Consider the following 21,734-nt stretch of genomic DNA (forward strand, 5'->3'; position numbering starts at 1 on the left):
TTCAGAACTTCCTCAATTCTTCGTGGCAGAGATTCAACAAGGTGCTGGAAGCATTCCTCAGAGATTTTGGACCATATTGACATGATGGCATCACACAGTTGGCGCAGATTTGTCGGCTGCACATCCCTGATGCGAATCTCCCGTTCCACCACATCCCAAAGATGCTCTATTGGATTGAGATCTGGTGACTGAGGAGGCCATTTGAGTACAGTGAACTCATTGTCATGTTCAAGAAACCAATCTGAGATGATTCGAGCTTTATGACATGGCGCATTATCCTGCTGAAAGTAGCCATCAGATGCCTGTTCTTAGCTGAGAGGAGTGGTACCCAGTGTGGTCTTCTGCTGCTGTAGCCCATCTGCCTCAAAGTTCGACGCACTGTGCATTCAGAGATGCTCTTCTGCCTACCTTGGTTGTAACGGGTGGCAATTTGAGTCACCTTCGCCTTTCTATCAGCTCGAACCAGTATGCCCATTCTCCTCTGACCTCTGGCATCAACAAGGCATTTCCGGCCACAGAACTGCCGCTCACTGGATTTTTTTTCTTTTTCGGACCATTCTCTGTAAACCCTAGAGATGGTTGTGCGTGAAAATCCCAGTAGATCAGCAGTTTCTGAAATACTCAGACCAGCCCTTCTGGCACCAACAATCATGCCACGTTCAAAGGCACTCAAATCACCTTTCTTCCCCATACTGATGCTCGGTTTGAACTGCAGGAGATTGTCTTGACCATGTCTACATGCCTAAATGCACTGAGTTGCCGCCATGTGATTGGCTGATTAGAAATTAAGTCTTAACACACAGTTGGACAGGTGTACCTAATAAAGTGGCCAGTGAGTGTGTATATATATATATATATATATATATATGTCATTGAGACACATCTAATATATAATTGACAATCGGCTCTGTCACAGCTTCCGTTGATTGTGTTGCTATCCCACAATCCACCGCGGCCGGAACTACGCCGACTGCCATATTGGAACACCCAAGTTATGGGTATTCCAATATGGCAGCCGGGATTCAAATCCCCCACCCCACCGAATAAGCCAATGAGCATTGCCACGCGGGTTTTTAATCTCCCTCTGAGTGGCGCGGGATTCAAATCCCCCAGCAAAGCCGTGCGGCTCCGCTCATTGGCTGAGCCACCCGCCGGCTGAGGTTTGGCGGCTTGGCGGGAGATTCAAATCCCGCAGAGCACCACTCATTGGCTCAGCCGGCGGGGCGGGGGATTACTTGCTTACATACTTACCTGACCGGGAGGAGCGTTGCCACGGTGCTTCTCTTTTCACCAGGGACCGGGGCAGGAATGCGATATCGGAATTGCGCATGCACGTAGTGCTATGCGGGGCCATTTTAATGAAGACACATTTGCAGTGTGCATTCAGCAATATGGCGCAGGACAGCGCAGTATGGGCATGTGCGTACTCCGGTGCCACACTCCTCCCCCACACTCCTCCCCTGGCCTCCGAAAGAACAGGACAGCGCTGGAGCACAGGGAAGAAAGGTGAGTATAAATGTTTTGCTTTTTTTCGTATGTGTGCAGTTTAATAGAGGTGAGAGGACCATACATATCAGGATAGGGAGGTGAGAGGTAGCATGCATACCAGGATTGGGGGGTGATAGGACCATGCATACCAGGATAGGGATGATGGGGGACCATGCATATCAGGATTGGGGGGGTGAGGGGACCATGCATACCAGGATTGTGAGGTGAGGGGACCATGCATGCCAGGATTGGGGGGGCGAGAGGACCATGCATACCAGGATTGCGAGGTGAGGGGACCATGCATACCAGGATTGGGGGGGTGAGAGGACCATGCATACCAGGATAGGGGGGTGAGAGGACTTACTTACATACTTACCTGACCGGGAGGAGCATTGCCGTGGTGCTTCTCTTCTCACCGGAGACCGGGGCAGGAGTGTGGTAATGGAATTGCGCATTCGCATATCGCTATCCGGCGCCATTTTACTGAAGACACATTTGCAGGACAGCACAGTATGGGCGTGCGCGTACTTCGGTGCCACACTCCTCCCCTGGCTTCCAGCAGAACAGGACAGCGTTGGAGCACAGGGAAAAAAGGTGAGTATAAATGTTTTGGTGTTTTTGTATGTGTGCAGTTAAATAGGGGTGAGCGGACCATACATATCAGGATAGGGGGGTGAGAGGTAGCATGCATACCAGAATAGGGGGTGAGGGGACCATGGATATCAGGATTGGGGGGTGAGAAGACCATGCATATCAGGATGGGTCGGAGAGGACCATGAATACCTGAATAGGGGGGATGAGGGCCATGCATGCATTCAAATCCTGCGCGGCACTGCTCATTGGCTCGGCCAGTTGGGTGCGGGATTTGAATCCAATGCTGCGAATTCAAATCCCCCACCAAAGCCACGAGGCACCTCTCATTGGCTGAGCCGCCCGCCGGCGGTTGTTCATTTCACGGCACTCCTGATGTAATAGCATCGGGCCTATTTCTAGTATATATACAGTATATCAATATAGGTTTGCATTTCACAGAGTTTTACATAGCATAGTAGCCCCAGGTATAATTGGCTAGGAAATTTTTTTTGCCAGGTTAATAGAGATACAGGCCACATATTTGGCAGTGTGGTATCTCTGTGACAGGACTCATATATCTGCGTGCTCCAAGTTTGAGCATTTTAGGCCGGTATTCCAGTGTTTTTCCAATCTGTTACTCTAGTTATATACAGCACTATTTCGCATTAAAAAAGTAAAAAATATAGGCTACATATTTGACAGTGTTTTATCTCCGTGACAGGCCTCATATACCTGCGTGCTAAAAGTTTGGGCATTTTAGACCTAAATTCCATTTTTTTGCTGTCTGTTACTCTAGTCTCACAGGACAACTGAATTTACATATTGATTCCTTATGAATTCACCTGTATTTATATGTGTTTATAATGTTGTTTATGTCTTCCCCCCCTTTTTTCTGTATTTTCCATTTATATGTTTCATCTGTCTTCACAATTGCACTTTATTATAATTTTGCTGCTATTAGCTAGGGTTATTCACATAATATTTATAGTGTGTCCTATTCACATATATAATTTCTGATGGGTCCTTCATATAACATATAAGTATACACACACTCTATTTCATGCTTAATGATATTTGCATTAAGCCTGGGGCACGATTACTTATACACATTGCGTTGTCTTCTATGCGATAATCCAGTGTCTTCGGGCTGTTTCATTGTGCGCATGCTCCCAGGCGCTCCTTACATGGAGCATTGCTGGAGGCGCTGGGTACTGATGCTTGCGGGCCAGTGACGTCTTTTTGACCTGGCTGGCGCACGGCGTCACACTGCCATGCCAACGGTGATGCAATTTCCGGGGGGCGTTACCGGAAGTATGCGCCATGATTGTGAACAGCTGAAGCTATGGCTATATAAAGTGGCCTGGCCTGACACACAGCACCGCACCTTGAAAAAGAGCAGTGAAACGCGCATCGGTGGCAGGCGGCTCTGGTCCTGACATCACTGCTCATGGGTAAGCACACTGCATATATTTTCATGGATGACAAGTAGGTCTTTTCTGACCAGTTCCAAACTTTTGGGAACATCTATAGAGGTCTATACTGGTAGATATCTATGCACTTTATTTCCATGGCAGTATTTTTATTGTCCTTTTGCACTTGTGTGATTAATCAGTGACCGAGTCTTCATCGCCTGATCCTTTATTGTAACATTGTGGGTACTATTTGTATTGGCATATATGTTTAATAAAATATACTTTTTATATACTAGTTGGACTTTATACTCCTTGTTAATCAATGTTTTTCAGGCTTTAGGTGTCATGTCGGACGCTATTCACACCACAGCGTCCGGCAGGCAGAGGTAGTTCCACCTCCGTCCACTATAGCCTCAGTGGCGCCGGCTTGAGTTTCTCAGGCTATCGGGGGTTAATCTAGCTGAAGATCAGGTTGGATGTTTGGTCACGCCCACGGTCTTTAAATAGTCGTGCTGGCCTATGGGCGTCGCCGATTATAGCTTGTGTTTCATACCAAGTGGTTCCGGTCTGGAGTGGAGGTGTTGGAGAGAGAGAGAGATTCATATCTGGTGTCGTATGATCCATTGTTACCTTCTCGCCTTCCCATATTTGTGTTTTGTTGTGCCCTGTTCACATTACTGTATAGTCCTGTGTGTATGCGGCGAGGTGCAGTTTAAGTTCTCCCTATCTGTCTTTATTGTTTGGGGCTTTGGTGGTTTGTCTCCTCACTGGGTGGAGGGTGGAGGGTTAAGCTTAGGGCTGAGCAGGAGATAAGGAAAGGGTGGAGGCTCAGGCATTTGCACCATCAGCAAAAACCCTGGGTTGAGGGTCAGACAGGGTTTCCCCTAGTTAAAGGGACATCACAGGGGCCCCGGGTATTTCTGCCTTAGTTGACCTAAGCCCCGCGTGACATTAGGTTTGGAGTGTCCTTCAGGGAACCTTTTTATGACTGAATATGGTTGCTGCTCGTGTGGGTGTCCCCTATATTACTATTGTGCCTTGGTTGGTCTGTATTTATCTGTTCTCTCTGTGTGTTTTCACAGCTACCACTAAAGAGCATATGGATTTCCGGGACCGGGAAAAGATCTGGCTCACTGAGCCGGATAAAGTTTTTAATGAAGGATCGGGTAGTGTTTTAGATGACAAAACCAGTGATGTTGATGTTTGAATTATCAAATACAAAGAGCTTCTCAACCAACGTACACGTTTGTGGTGGAACAAGGCATTTGTGGATAGATATGTGAAATGTGGTTTGATACCGCGTGGCCTACGTATTCGGGTCTTCTCATTCTTCTCTGTGGATGATAAAGACTTTGTGACACAGTGGGAGGAGGCTGCATCCATTTGTTCCACTAAGTTTATGGAACCATTGTCTAAATTAAATGAAAAACAACTAAATGCGTTGGATTCAGAGATTGGAGGGATCCAGGATGAGGTCAATAAACAACTGACTGTGGATAGGGTTATTAAACTGAAGAGTGAGTTAGATGTCTCACTCAAAAAGTGGGAGTCTGAAATCGTACAAAGAAAGTCCAAAAAATATCAGCGTGATGTAAATGATCGTCAACAGGATCGTATGTATCAATGGCATACACGTCAATCTAATGTCAACAAGAACCCACAGCGTGGGAGATCCGTTTCTTTCTCATCTGTCTCATCTGTGGAAGACTCGGCTTCAGGAACTGAAAATATTAGAACACTCTGGGATAGGAGAGACCATACGAGGGAATATAGGTGGAAAGGTGGAAAGACAAATAAAAGGAAGCACCTAATTCCACCAAGAAATCATAAAAAAACTCGTACTGGTACTCTTGAGGTAATTAACCTCTCATCTCATGTTCTCTCCAATCCACAGAAGTTGGTCTTAGAATTAGAGTTATCTTTTTCCCCAGTTAACAATTTTAACTTTTTCACAGCATTAAAAGACCTTCACCTTTTCTCTCGAAGGATCAACCTTAGATGATTACATATGCGTTCTTCCACTGATCGTGAGCTCACTGATATGGAACGTGATGCACATTGGAGGAACTGGAAAGGGAATCTAACCCCGTTTCGGTGAGTGTTCCTTTGCCCCCTATCACAGCAAGATGTACCACGTTTCCTCCCTTGTCTATTTGTCCCCAGGTCGAGATTTTTACTCGCTAGTTACGGAAGATATCAGGACAATTAACAATAGAGGTAAAAGGGATAACTTGACCCCATTGGAGAGATCGGCTCTTGAGGACATTAGAAAATGCGATGATGTAGAAATAAAACCAGCAGACAAGGGGGGGAACGTGGTCATTTGGCGGGTAGACAAATATGAGAGGGAGGCTATTCGTCAAATGCGCAATAAAGGAACATACTCCCTGCTCTCACGTAGCCCTCTATCAGCTTTTCAGAAGCAATTATTCAATATTTTGAAGATGGCCTTTGAAAAAAGGCATCATCTCCAAAAGCGTGTTAAATGGATTGTGTGTACAGGCCCCAGTTGTACCTACATTTTACCAAGGTCCACAAGGATCCGGTCTCTCCTCCTGGCCGTCCGATTGTCTATGGTGTGGGAGGTTTATGTGAACCCACGTGTAGGTTTATTGAATACTATCTGCGTCCCCAGGTGGAGACGCTGCCCTCACACATCAGAGACAATAATGATATTCTTCACCGCCTGGATGGGCTGTCTGTGGATTCAGACATGGTCATCGTCACAGCGGATGTGGAGGCACTATATACGAGTATTCGACATGAGGATGGTATGAGGGCTTCCAGATCTTTCCTTGAAAGCAGTAACCTGGACCCGGACATGCGTGAATTGGTATTGGAGTTGTTGCAATTCATCCTGACCCACAATTTTTTTACATGTAAGGATAAATATTTTTTACAGAGGCAGGGGACTGCCATGGGAGCGGCATGCGTGCCATTCTATGCCAATTTATTTTTGGGTTTTTGGGAGCGGAGTTTATTTTTGGATGGTGCACATGCCACTCCCCAAATTATGGGATGGTTTAGATATATTGATGACATCCTTTTTATATGGCAGGGCCCCATTGCTGATTTACATACCTTCATGGCGGGATTGAATTGCAATGATTCCAATATTCGACTCACGTATGTCTTTCATAAGAAGGAAATTTCTTTCCTTGATGTTACACTGAGGGTACAGGAGAATGGAATGATACACACGGATCTGTACCGTAAAGAAACTTCTGTGAATGCCCTCCTACACGCGTCCTCCTCCCATCCGCGATCCACGGTCAGTGCCATCCCGGTTGGTCAATTTCTTAGGGCCAGGAGGATTTGTACTATGGATTCTTTATTTGAGAGACAGGCGGTGGACCTTGGGGAGAGGTTTAGGGAAAGGAGGTATAGCAATCGGGCAATTAAGAGAGGCTATCGGAGAGCAAGAGGAGGTATGTCTAGGGCTGATCTTTTGATGAGAGGGGTGGGGGTCTCAACACTGTGAAACCTGAAGCTGAGTTGCGGTTTATATCTACCTTCAATAACAGATGGCATGTGATGAGAACGATTCTGAACCGACATTGGTCGGTGCTCCAAACAGATCCTATGTTACGTCAATGCCTTCCAAAACGTCCTCTGATGACGGCACGTAGGAGTCAAAATTTAAGTGACACTTTGGTTAGAAGTCACTTTGTGTAAAGCAATCCCAGTCCTTTTAGTGTAGGTGCACCTAGGGTGGGGTTTTACCCATGTGGGGAGTGCATGGCCTGTAAAAATCTTAAACAGGCTACGTCCTTTTCTTCTTCGAGTGGCCTCAATGTCTTTAAAATTAGGGAATATATCACATGCAAAGCCACATTTGTGGTATACTATGCCACAGGCCCTTGTGGTTTAGTGTATATTGGTTTGACACCAAAGAAGTTACGCATAAGGATACGTGAACATGTAAGGGACATAGAGGCTGCTAGAGAAGCATTGGACATTAATACTCTTAAGGCTATTCCAAAGCACTTTCGCCTTTAGCATAATTGTAACTCTTCAGGCTTTGTAGCTTGGGGAATTGATTGTGTTTGTGCCGTCATCAGAGGAGGGGACCTCAAACATGTACTGGCTCAACGAGAGTTCCGGTGGATCGCTGTTATGAGTTCATTTTCCCCTTCGTCACTGAGGTCTGGTGAACTCCCTATTCTGGTGAAGGAAGGTAATGAGCCTGATTATCAGACACCTGAACCTGATGAGGATGACTGGCTGAGTGGAGTCACGGACTGGATATAAGGCTGCCGACGCCCTCCTGCCCTGCGGGTGATTTCTCTGTGGACTTCTAGGACACCAGTCTGATTCCTGCTCCTCTAAGCTAAGTTTTTCTGCTTTGCCTGTTTGCATTAGTGTTTTGTTTTTGTTTTCCTTGCTTTTCTGGATTCTGCCATTCCCTGCTGGGGTGAGCTGAATCTCCTTTTGCCTGTAGCTCTGTCTTCAGAATATTCCTGAGTACTGACATAGCTTTTTTGAAGCCTAGCGTCTTCAGGGCCTTTTTCACTGTCAGTCTGTTGGCTCTTATTTTCATAGGGTTTTTCACGGATTGCAGACAGCAGCCTTCCTGTCCTTTTCTATATAGCTAGATTGGGCCCCGTCTTTGCTCAGTCTATCTTTCTGCCTGTGTTAGTGTTTTCATCTTGCTTCACTGTCATTATATGTTGGGGGCTGCCTATTACTTTGGGGTCTGCTCTGGGGCAGTTTAGTTTTCCCCTTTCTTTCTTTAGGCCTAGCTATTTCTCCGGCTGTGATCGAGGGGTCTAGGGCATCGTAGGAACCCCCCACGGCTACTGCTAGTTGTGTTGATAGGTTCAGGGGTCTGCAATCTGATAGCTGCCAACTTCTCTGGTTTTCTGGACTTAGCTAGCATTTCTGTTTTTGCCTCCTACGGTGACTCAATCATAACAGATCGCGGTACTTGATACCATAGCCCCAGCAGGTCTCAACGAGCAGTTGAGTTTTAGCTCATTTCTCTAAGGTACTTATTGTTTCCCTAGTATCCTGGTTTTCTTTTATTATGTGTGTCTTTTTGGAGTTTTGTCTCTTGTATATTAATTGGTTGGGTTTTTTTCATAGTCTTTTTAGTAACCATTTATGTTGCGGATTGGATGTTTGGAGAGATAAAATCCACAATTGCGGGCCTTTTATGATCGATTCCATAGGCGAAAATCTGGTCTATCTCACAGGACAACTGAATTTACATATTGATTCTTTATGAATTCACCTGTATTTATATGTGTTGATAATGTTGTTTGTCTTCCCCCCCTTTTTTCTGTATTTTCCATTTATATGTTTCATCTGTCTTCACAATTGCACTTTATTATAATTTTGCTGCTATTAGCTAGGGTTATTCACATAATATTTATAGTGAGTCCTATTCACATATATAATAACTGATGGGTCCTTTATATAACATATAAGTATACACACACTCTATTTCATGCTTAATGATATTTGCATTAAGCCTAGGGCACGATTACTTATACACATTGCGTTGTCTTCTATGCCATAATCCAGTGTCTTTGGGCTGTTTCGTAGTGCGCATGCTCCCGGGCGCTCCTTACACGGAGCATTGCTGGAGGCGCTGGGTACTGATGCTTGCGGGCCAGTGACGTCTTTTTGACCTGGCTGGCACACGGCATCACGCTGCCATGCCAACGGTGATGCAATTTCCAGGGGGCGTTACCGGAAGTATGCGCCGTGATTGTGAACGGCTGAAGTTATGGCTATATAAGTGGCCTGGCCTGACACACAGCATCGCACCTTGAAAAAGAGCAGCAAAATGCGCGTCGTGGCGGGCGGCTCTGGTCCTGACATCACTGCTCATGGGTAAGCTCACAGCATGTAATTTCATGGATGATAAGTAGGTCTTTTCTGACCAGTTCCAAACTTTTGGGAGCATCTATAGAGGTCTATAGAGTTGAGCGACTTTTGGTTTTTTAGGGTCGCGTTTCGTTTCGTGAAACCCGACTTTTCCAAAAGTCGGGTCGAGCAAGATCGTCCGATTATAGGGAAAAGTCGGGGTCGTCCCAAAACACGAAACCCAATGTAAGTCAATGGGGAATAAAAGTCGGCAGTGAGAGGAGGACAGGAAACACACCTACAGTGCCCATTTGAATGCCAAAAGCATCAATTCTTCTTTCTTAAGCTTGTCAACCTTAATTAACTTCATAATACAAGTTACGCACTGAAAAATGGGGGTTATTTGGCTACAAACTGTGGGGGGGGGAGGGCTGGCTCCAGGTTTTCATGTGCCCTGGGCGAAAGAGCGCCCCTTTAACACATACCACAACTCATCATGCTCCGATACGGCAGAGAAATAGCGGTATAGTCCAATGAAAAATACCTCACTTTTTACATCTCATGACGAGGCCCATCTATTTCTCCATACAGAATCATTGGTCCCATATAACGTTTGAAACAGTATATGATGAGCTCCACATAATGCTACAGTATATGTTGGTCCCCATGGATGAAGCTCCACTGTCTTATGGGCCCAAATAATGCTCCAAACATAATGGGCCCCATTTCTAATGCTCTAGTGTATAATGGGCCCTGTAAATGCTGCTCCAGTGTCTGATGTCCACCTTTGGAATGTTCCAGTGTATGGTGGGCCCCATCTATCATTCTCCAGAGTATAGTGCTCCCCAAAAATTGCTGTCCCAACATTGAAAACAATCAAATAAGTCTCCTCGCTAGGGAATCCCTGTACTTGTCTGGACAGGTGCTGTAGCTTGCTTAACAGCTCGCCAGCCGTTCTCACGCCCAGTATGGATTACACGTGATTGCACAAAGGTGAGAAAGGGTACCCTATCCCCAGATAACATGTATGGATAGCGTACACATTCAAAATATATGTCTCAGGAGGCAGGCTCAGACGGTGTTAGGCCCAGTATGGATTGCACGTGATTGCACAAAGGTTAGAAAGGGTACCGTATCACCGGATAACATGTATGGATAGCGTACACATTCAAAATATATGTCTATACAGCATGAGGCAGGCTCAGACGGTGTTAGGCCCAGTATGGATTGCACGTGATTGCACAAAGGTTAGAAAGGGTACCGTATCCCCAGATAACATGTATGGATAGCGTACACATTCAAAATATATGTCTCAGGAGGCAGGCTCAGACGGTGTTAGGCCCAGTATGGATTGCACGTGATTGCACAAAGGTTAGAAAGGGTACCGTATCCCCGGATAACATGTATGGATAGCGTACACATTCAAAATATATGTCTATACAGCATGAGGCAGGCTCAGACGGTGTTAGGCCCAGTATGGATTGCACGTGATTGCACAAAGGTTAGAAAGGGTACCGTATCACCGGATAACATGTATGGATAGCGTACACATTCAAAATATATGTCTCAGGAGGCAGGCTCAGACGGTGTTAGGCCCAGTATGGATTGCACGTGATTGCACAAAGGTTAGAAAGGGTACCGTATCCCCGGATAACATGTATGGATAGCGTACACATTCAAAATATATGTCTATACAGCATGAGGCAGGCTCAGACGGTGTTAGGCCCAGTATGGATTGCACGTGATTGCACAAAGGTTAGAAAGGGTACCGTATCACCGGATAACATGTATGGATAGCGTACACATTCAAAATATATGTCTATACAGCATGAGGCAGGCTCAGACGGTGTTAGGCCCAGTATGGATTGCACGTGATTGCACAAAGGTTAGAAAGGGTACCGTATCCCCGGATAACATGTATGGATAGCGTACACATTCAAAATATATGTCTATACAGCATGAGGCAGGCTCAGACGGTGTTAGGCCCAGTATGGATTGCACGTGATTGCACAAAGGTTAGAAAGGGTACCGTATCACCGGATAACATGTATGGATAGCGTACACATTCAAAATATATGTCTATACAGCATGAGGCAGGCTCAGACGGTGTTAGGCCCAGTATGGATTGCACGTGATTGCACAAAGGTTAGAAAGGGTACCGTATCACCGGATAACATGTATGGATAGCGTACACATTCAAAATATATGTCTATACAGCATGAGGCAGGCTCAGACGGTGTTAGGCCCAGTATGGATTGCACGTGATTGCACAAAGGTTAGAAAGGGTACCGTATCCCCGGATAACATGTATGGATAGCGTACACATTCAAAATATATGTCTATACAGCATGAGGCAGGCTCAGACGGTGTTAGGCCCAGTATGGATTGCACGTGATTGCACAAAGGTTAGAAAGGGTACCGTATCACCGGATAACATGTATGGATAGCGTACACATTCAAAATATATGTCTATACAGCATGAGGCAGGCTCAGACGGTGTTAGGCCCAGTATGGATTGCACGTGATTGCACAAAGGTTAGAAAGGGTACCGTATCACCGGATAACATGTAGGGATAGCGTACACATTCAAAATATATGTCTATACAGCATGAGGCAGGCTCAGACGGTGTTAGGCCCAGTATGGATTGCACGTGATTGCACAAAGGTTAGAAAGGGTACCGTATCACCGGATAACATGTATGGATAGCGTACACATTCAAAATATATGTCTATACAGCATGAGGCAGGCTCAGACGGTGTTAGGCCCAGTATGGATTGCACGTGATTGCACAAAGGTTAGAAAGGGTACCGTATCACCGGATAACATGTATGGATAGCGTACACATTCAAAATATATGTCTATACAGCATGAGGCAGGCTCAGACGGTGTTAGGCCCAGTATGGATTGCACGTGATTGCACAAAGGTTAGAAAGGGTACCGTATCCCCGGATAACATGTATGGATAGCGTACACATTCAAAATATATGTCTATACATCAGGAGGCAGGCTCAGACGGTGTCAGGCACAGTATGGATTTGGCGGCCCAGATTACACAGCGGAGGAGCAGGGAGAGGTAAAGATTGCAAATGCTGGGGCCCTGCCCAAGCAAGGGGGGCCCACTCGTGGGCGTCGGTACTGGCACTGGGCCCCTCATAGTACAGCGGTGTGTCTGACGGCGGGTGTGCACCACCACCGTCAGAGACACTTGATTGCACTATGAGGGACCCTGTGCCAGTGCCCGCGCCCAAGAGTCGGCCTACCCACCTGTCCAGGGCAACGGCACTCGCACGGTGTCGTGCGCTAGGTGGTGACCCCGGCCATGGGGGGGAGGCAGCACAGTTAGGGAGTTTTAGAAAGTGGCATATGTTGATGTTGGACATTCAGCTGATGCAAAAGGCGAAATAGGTGAAGTACCAGGAAGAGGTGGACCAAAGCAAGCCATTTTTCTGTCACCCTATGTGTCATCAGGGGAAGGTGGGACAAAATCCTTGGAAACCCATGCGTGGTTCATTTTAATGAAGGTTAGATCATCCACATTTTGGGTTGACAGACGGGTCCTTTTTTCTGTCAGGATTGATCCAGCTGCACTGAAGACTCTTTCCGATAGCACACTTGCAGCTGGGCAAGCGAGCTCCTGTAAGGCATATTGGGCCAGTTCAGGCCAGGTGTCCAGTTTAGCGGCCCAATAGTCAAAGGGGAATGACCTGTGTGGGAGAACATCGATATGGGAGGAAAAGTAGTTTGTAACCATAGTTGACAACTGCTGTCTCCTGTCACTTTCCATCGATGCAGTATTTCCAGTTGTGTGAGCGGTATTTGAAAAATCAGTCCACAACATTGTCATGAAACCCCTGTCTCCAACGCCACTTCTGCTGTGTGCACCACGAACACCTCTGCCAAGCTGCCCCCGGCCCGTACGGCTCGTGTGAGAACCATCACCGCTGATGTGTGCTGGGAATGCCTCAAGCAACCGATTTACCAGAGTTGCTTGTTTATTAGCCAATATTAGGTCAAGGTTCTCCTGTGGCATGATGTTTTGTAATTTGCCTTTATAGCGTGGATCCAGGATGCTGGCCAACCAGTAGTCATCATCGTTCATCATTTTGGCAATGCGGGGGTCCCTTTTTAGGATCCGCAAGGCATAATCTGACATGTGGGCCAATGTTCCCGGTGTCAATGATGCACTGCGAGTGCTGGGTGGAGGAGCACTTTCTGGCAAATCCACATCCCTCCAGTCACGCACAAACCCTGTACCAGACCTTGCCACGCCAACATTTTCACTTGCCCCACGAGATGCATCCTCCTCCCCTAAGTAATCATCCCCATCATCATCCTCCTCCTCCTCTTCTTCCTCCACCTCGTCCAGGAGAGGTCCCTGAGCAGACAATGGCTGAATGTCATCAAGGATTCCCTCCTCCTCTTCCTCCTCATCAACATTGGCTGCAGACGCCTGCTCCTTAAGGTGCGTCAAAGTTTGCATGAGCAGACGCATAAGTGGGATGCTCATGCTTAGGATGGCGTCGTCTGCGCTTACCAGCCGTGTGCATTCCTCAAAACACTTAAGGACTTTACAAAGGTCTTTCAGCTTCGACCACTGCACACCTGTCAACTCCATGTCTGCTCTCAAAGTTCCTTTGCCGTGTATCCTCCCACAAATGCATTATGGCCTGCCTCTTCCCGCACAGCCGCTCCACCATGTGCAGGGTGGAGTTCCATCTTGTTGCAATGTCGATAATGAGGCGGTGGTTGGGAAGGTGGAGCAATCGCTGCAGCTTGTGCATACGAACGGAGTGTACAGGCGACCGGCGGATGTGCGCGCACAGTCTTCGCACCTTATGGAGCAGGGCTGTTAACTCCGGATAATTTTTGAGGAAGCACTGCACCACCAGGTTCAAGGTGTGAGCCAAGCAAGGTATGTGGCTGAGTTTTGAAAGGGCTATGGCTGCCACAAAATTACGGCCGTTATCACTAACTACCTTGCCTGCCTCAAGATGTACACTGCCCAGCCATGACTCAGTTTGTCGCTTCAAGTACTCGGCCAGCACCTCGGCGGTGTGTCTGTCGCCCAAACACATCATCTGCAAGACAGCCTGCTGACGCTTTCCACTAGCTGCTCGATAGGGGGACACATCGTGTGCAACAGTGGCAGCTGCAGATGGAGTGCTCGTACGACTGCGCTCTGTGGACGAGCTTTCGCTTCTGGAGGAGGAGGAGGAGGAGGAGGAGGGTCGAACGCCTACAGCCAACTGTTTCCTATACCGTGGGCTAGGCAGCACTGTCCCACCACCGCTGTCCCCTGTGGACCCTGCATCCACCACATTAACCCAGTGCGCAGTGATGGACACGTAACGGCCCTGGCCATGCCGACTGGACCATTCATCAGTTGTGAGGTGCACCTTTCCGCTCACTGACTGCTTGAGTGCATGGACAATGCGGTCTTTCACATGATGGTGGAGGGCTGGGATGGCTTTGCGAGAGAAGAAGTGGTGACTGGGTAGGTCATAGCGTGGTACTGCATAGGCCATGAGTTCGCGGAAAGCTGTGCTTTCCACCAACCGAAAGGGCATCATCTCAAACGAGATTTGTTTGGCAATGTGGGCGTTCAAACCCAGTGTACGCGGATGAGAGACTGAGTACTTTCTTGACCTACTCATAGTGTCTGGGAGGGTGAGCTGGACTTGAGAGCTGCATATGGTGGAAGTAGCGGTGGACAGGGCGGACTGAGAGAGGGTTGATGATGGTGATGGAGTTGGTGTTCTTTCTGATGGCCTAGAATCAGTCTTTCGTTGATATAACAGTGGGATTCCCTGACTGCTTTCGCCTTGCAACGACACCTCAACATTTGCTGCTGTGCTAACCGGTGGGCTTACAGTGGGGGAAACAATGTAGCGTTGCTGACTACCTTCGTTGTGATCAGTTGCACATGTGGCACTTGAGGTTTGGTGTTGTGTCCACGCTTGCAAGTGCATGCTGGTTAAATGTCTAAGCATGCAACTGGTATTCGAATTTTTCAGATTTTTCCCTCGGCTAAAGGTCTTTGCGCACTTCTTACAGATAACCTTGGCCTGATCATGAGGATTTTGTTCAAAAAAGTGCCACACTGCACTCTTCCTACTTTGGCAGACATTTTGCGGCCTAGCACGCTGTGATCTTTTGACCCTCTGGACAAGCTGTCCAGCAACTCTTTTGATGTTTGGAACCTGTCTTTGGAGTGCTCCGGGCCTGCCAGATAACAGCTGTTGCGATGTCGATGTCTGCTGTGGATGCTCCTCATCTGAGCTATTGGAAGCAGCACCCTCTTCCCCCAATGGATGCCAATCTGGGTCAACAACTGGGTCATCCATCACCTCCTCTTCTATGTCATGTGCACCTTCCTCTGTGTCACCGTGTATGGTGGTATAGTGTGCGGGAAGGGGCACCTGAGTCTCATCAGGGTCAGAATCTGGCTCTGTACACTGCGAGGACAATGTAGTGCTCTGAGTGAATGTACCAGCAGAATCATCCATCAGCGGCTGTGCATCAGTGCACTCCATGTCAGATTCATCTTGGCCTGGGTAATTCACCATTTCACTTGATAATCCAGGCATGGTATGTGAAAACAGCTCCATGGAGTAATCAGTAGTATGGCCTGCGTCATCCTTCAATCTTGGTTGGGGTGAAGGACACAAGGAAAGGTGTGGTTCATGAACATGAGCCTCCAATGACGACTCAGTGCTTTTACTTTTTACAACTGAAGAAGAGGAGGCGATAGAGCTGGAGGCTGAGTCAGCAATGTAAGACAAAACTTTTTCCTGATGCTCTGGCTTTAAAAGCGGTTTGCCAACTCCTAGAAAACTAAGCGTTCGAGGCCTTATGTAGCCAGACGATGACGCAGGGTCAGCACCTCCTGCATTCGGTCCTATTTTGCTCTTGCCACTACCATCAGATCCACCACCAACACCATCATTACCAGCTGCCAACCCCCGCCCAATTCCACGGCCTCTTCCACCAGCCTTCCTCATTTTTGGTAGAAATGTAGACAAAATCCAACAAACTATATAGTAATGTAAAACAAGGTACAAGGTGTCTATAGGACAGGGGAGATTTTGAATATCTGCACACACTTTTGGACAGTGGACACTTTTGGATTGTGTGAGGCCCACTGATATTTCAGCGCTATGTGACAGGCTCGATGGCACTGCTGTGACAAAAGTGACTAGAGGATAAGTGAGATTTTGGATATCTGCACACACTTTTGGACACTGGACACTTTTGGATTGTGTGAGGCCCACTGATATCTCAGCGCTATGTGACAGGCTCGATGGCACTGCTGTGACAAAAGTGACTAGAGGATAAGTGAGATTTTGAATATCTGCACACACTTTTGGACACTGGACACTTTTGGATTGTGTGAGGCCCACTGATATCTCAGCGCTATGTGACAGGCTCGATGGCACTGCTGTGACAAAAGTGACTAGAGGATAAGGGAGATTTTGAATATCTGCACACACTTTTGGACACTGGACACTTTTGGATTGTGTGAGGCCCACTGTTATCTCAGCGCTATGTGACAGGCTCGATGGCACTGCTGTGACCTAAGTGACTAGAGGATAAGGGAGATTTTGAATATCTGCACACACTTTTGGACACTGGACACTTTTGGATTGTGTGAGGCCCACTGATATCTGAGCGCTATGTGACAGGCTCGATGGCACTGCTGTGACAAAAGTGACTAGAGGATAAGGGAGATTTTGAATATCTGCACACACTTTTGGACACTGGACACTTTTGGATTGTGTGAGGCCCACTGATATCTGAGCGCTATGTGACAGGCTCGATGGCACTGCTGTGACAAAAGTGACTAGAGGATAAGGGAGATTTTGAATATCTGCACACACTTTTGGACACTGGACACTTTTGGATTGTGTGAGGCCCACTGATATCTCAGCGCTATGTGACAGGCTCGATGGCACTGCTGTGACCTAAGTGACTAGAGGATAAGTGAGATTTTGAATGTCTGCACACACTTTTGGACACTGGACACTTTTGGATTGTGTGAGGCCCAATGAATATCTGAGCGCTATGTGACAGGCTCGATGGCACAGCTGTGACCTAAGTGACTAGAGGATAAGTGAGATTTTGAATGTCTGCACACACTTTTGGACACTGGACACTTTTGGATTGTGTGAGGCCCAATGAATATCTGAGCGCTATGTGACAGGCTCGATGGCACAGCTGTGACCAAAGTGACTAGAGGATAAGGGAGATTGGATTGCTTTTAAAAAAGCAGTTTGCGGAGCAGTGGGTAAACAGCAATGCCAGCCTGTCAGGAAGCCTTAAAAGGCAACCCAACAACCAACACCACTGATACACCACTATATAGCCTCCCCTTGCACTGCACACACAGTGACTGGTGTGTTGTGCAGGCCAAATTGCTATCAGCAGCAGAAGCAGTTTTTTTTTCTTCTCAGCAGGACAAAAAAAAAAAAATTGGGATTGCTTAAGCAGTTTGAGGCCCAATGAATATCTGAGCGCTATGTGACAGGCTCGATGGCGCAGCTGTGACCAAAGTGACTAGAGGATAAGGGAGATTGGATTGCTTTTAAAAAAGCAGTTTGTGGAGCAGTGGGTAAACAGCAATGCCAGCCTGTCAGGAAGCCTTAGAAGGCAGCCCAACAACCAACACCACTGATACACCACTATATAGCCTCCCCTTGCACTGCACACACAGTGACTGGTGTGTTGTGCAGGCCAAATCGCTAGCAGCAAAAGCAGTTTTTTTGTCTTCTTCCCTGCCTAACGCTCTCCCTACAGAATCAGCAGCAACCTCTCCCTATGTTAAGATCGGCAGAAGTAAGATGGCGGTCGGTGTGCACGCCCTTTTATACCCCCTGTGACGCCCACCAAAGCAAGCCAATCACTTGCATGCCCTTCTGAAAGATGGTGGTGACCCGTGCCTATGTCATCACGTTGCCCACAGTGTTCGTGGATCCTGATTGGCTGAAAAAGAGTGCAAAACAAACTTTTGAAACGCGACTTTGGCGCGTAAGTCGCCGACCTCGTGGCCGACCTCATCCTAGGGTCGGGTTTCGTTTCATGAAACCCGACTTTGCCAAACGTCGGGGACTTTTGAATTTTTTTGACCCGTTTCGCTCAACTCTAGAGGTCTATACTGGCAGATATCTATGCACTTTATTTCTATGGCAGTATTTTATTGTCCTTTTGCACTTTAGCACTTTATGTGTGATTAATCAGTGACCGAGTCTTTATTGCCTGATCCTTTATTGTAACATTGTGTGTAATATTTGTATTGGCATATATGTTTAATAAAATATACTTTTTATATACTAGTTGGACTTTATACTCCTTGTTAATCAATGGTTTTCAGGCTTTAGTTTTGGAATGTCCTTCAGGGAACCTTTTTATGACTGAATATGGTTGCTGGTCATGTGGGTGTCCCCTATATTACTATTGTGCCTTGGTTGGTCTGTAATTATCTGTTACTCTAGTTATATTCAGAATCACCACTATTTTACAGACCCCCCAAAGAATACAGGCCACATATTTGGCAGTGTGGTATCTCCGTGACAGGCCTATCTGCGTGCTCCAAGTTGGGGCATTTTAGGCAGGTATTCCAGTGTTTTTCCTGTCTGTTACTCTACTTCTATACAGCACTATTTTTAATTTTAAAAAATAAAAAATACAGGCCACATATTTGGCAGTATGGTATCTCTGTGACAGGCCTCATATATCTGCGTGCTCCAAGTTTGGGCATTTTAGGCCGGTACTGCAGTGTTTTTTCTGTCTGTTACTCTAGTTCTATACAGCACTATTTAGCAGACCCCCCAAAAATACAGGCCACATATTTGGCAGTGTGGTATCGCTGTCAGACATCTGATGTATTTGTGGCCTGCAAATTGTGGCAATTCAGACCTACATTCCACTGTATTTGCTGTCTGCTACCCTAGTTCTGTACACTATTTGGGCTTAAAAATTAAAAAATACTGGCCACATATTGAACAGTCTGGTATCACATTCAGATGTCTGATGTATTTGTGGCCTACAAGTTGTGGCAATTCAGGCCTACATTCCATTGCATTTGCTGTCTGTTACCTTAGCTCTGCACACTATTTTGGGGTAAAAAATTAAAAAATACAGGCCACATATTTGGCAGTGTGGTATCGCTCAGACGTCTGATGTATTTGTGGCCTACAAATTTTGGCAATTCAGGGCTACATTCCACTGTATTTGCTGTCTGTTACTCTATTTCTATACACTATTTTGGGGTAAAAAATTAAGAAATACAAGCCACTTATTTTGCAGTGTGGTATCACATTCAGATGTCTGATGTATTTGTGGCCTACAAATTGTGGCAATTCAGGCCTACCTTCCACTGTATTTGCTGTCTGTTACCCTAGTTCTGCACACTATTTTGGGGTAAAAAAAAAATAAAAAAAAATACAGGCCACATATTGAGCAGTATTTGTCAGACAACCCAACTGCATAATTGGTATTATAGGATGTATGCACAGTAAAAACCACCCAAACACCTGTTACCTACTCCCAATACAATTGAAAATACCAGAGAACAAGGAGTCTGCAGTAAAAAAATTACTGAAAAATATTTATTAAGGACACAATCTAATATATAAAGCTCAATTGTGTATGTGTGTGTGTGTATGTATGTGTGTGTGTGTGTGTGTATGTCCGGGATAGGCATCCGCACCGTCGCAGCTACAGCCACAAAATTTGGCACAGTCACACGTCTGGACCCCGAGAGCGTCCTAAGCTATGTTGTGAGGCGAAATTTTAACCCTGCGCGTTCCAATTCACCAAACAATTTTGCCCCTGTCTACATACTGGGGAAAAAGTGTGTGCGCGTCAAGCCCCGCCCCTCATTATGATGTCTTAATGCCCCTATCTACATAATGGGGAAACAGTGTGTGCACATCAAGCCCTGCCCCTCATTGTGATGTCACAATGGTTGCCATGGCGAAGCTGATTCATCATAGGTTGCAAGCCCCGCCGCTCATTATGATGTCATAATGGTTGATTATGGGATGGAGGATGTGTGATGGGTATATGGGCACTGGACTATGGGATGGAGGATATGTATGACGGGTATATGGGCACAGGACTATGGGATGGAGGATATGTATGATGGGTATATGGGCATGGGACTATGGGATGGCGGATATGTATATGGGCATGGGACTATGGGATGGAGGATGTGTGATGGGCATATGGGCACGGGACTATGGGATGGCGGATATGTATGATGGGTATATGGGCTCAGGACTATGGGATGGAGGATATGTATGATGGGTATATGGGCATGGGACTATGGGATGGAGGATATGTGTGATGGGTATATGGGCACTCGACTATGGGATGGCGAATATGTATGATGGGTATATGGCATGGGACTATGGGATGGAGAATATGTATGATGGGTATATGGGCATGGGACTATGGGATGGAGAATATGTATGATGGGTATATTGGCACGGGCCTTTGGGATGGAGGATATGTATGATGGGTATATGGGCACGGGCCTATGGGATGGTAGATATGTATGATGGGTATATGGGCATGGGACTATGGGATGGAGGATAATTATAATTTGTTATAACTAACCACAGTTACAAAGATATTACAAAGACATGATACTTTTTTCCAGGAACGTTCCAAAGTATGGGGGTATCACCCTCAGACAGGGTACCTAAACAGCTCATGTTTATGGATTCATAACGCCAGAATTTTAAACACCATATATAAGGGCCTCCATAACACTTGGCACAGTACCAGATAGTGACGCTTTATATGATGCTTTATATGATGCCCATAGTACAAAGTATGCATAAAAAAGTGCTTTAAAGTAAACAAACAAGTGCAGGAAGAGCTTACCAAGTGTTGAAGGGTTAAGAGAGGCGACCCCCCATGCAAGATGTAGCCCTGAGGCGCGTTTCGCTGACCTAACACGCAGATCTCTCAAGGGGGCTGTCAGACGTCTGATGTATTCGTGGCCTACAAATTGTGGCAATTCAGGCCTACATTCCACTGTATTTGCTGTCTGTTACCCTGGTTCTGTACACTATTTTGGGGTAAAAAATTAAAAAATACAGGCCACATATTTGGCAGTCTGGTATCGCTGTCAGACGTCTGATGCATTTGTGGCCTACATATTGTGGCAATTCAGGCCTATATTCCACTGTATTTGCGGTTTGGTACCCTAGTTCTGTACACTATTTTGGGGTAAAAAATTAAAAAATACAGGCCACATATTTGTCAGACAACCAAGCTGCATAATTGGTATTATAGGGTGGATGCACAGTAAAAACCACCCAAACGCCTGTTACCTACTTCCAATACAATTGAGAATAGCAGAGAACAAGGAGTTTGCGGTAAAAAAATTACTGAAAAAAATTTATTAAGGACACAATACATTATAATCTGTCCAATCTGTCTTG

Source organism: Dendrobates tinctorius, unplaced genomic scaffold, assembly GCF_039654945.1.
Source record: "Dendrobates tinctorius isolate UK_male_01 unplaced genomic scaffold, ASM3965494v1 ptg000128l, whole genome shotgun sequence".
Classification (NCBI taxonomy): domain Eukaryota; kingdom Metazoa; phylum Chordata; class Amphibia; order Anura; family Dendrobatidae; genus Dendrobates; species Dendrobates tinctorius.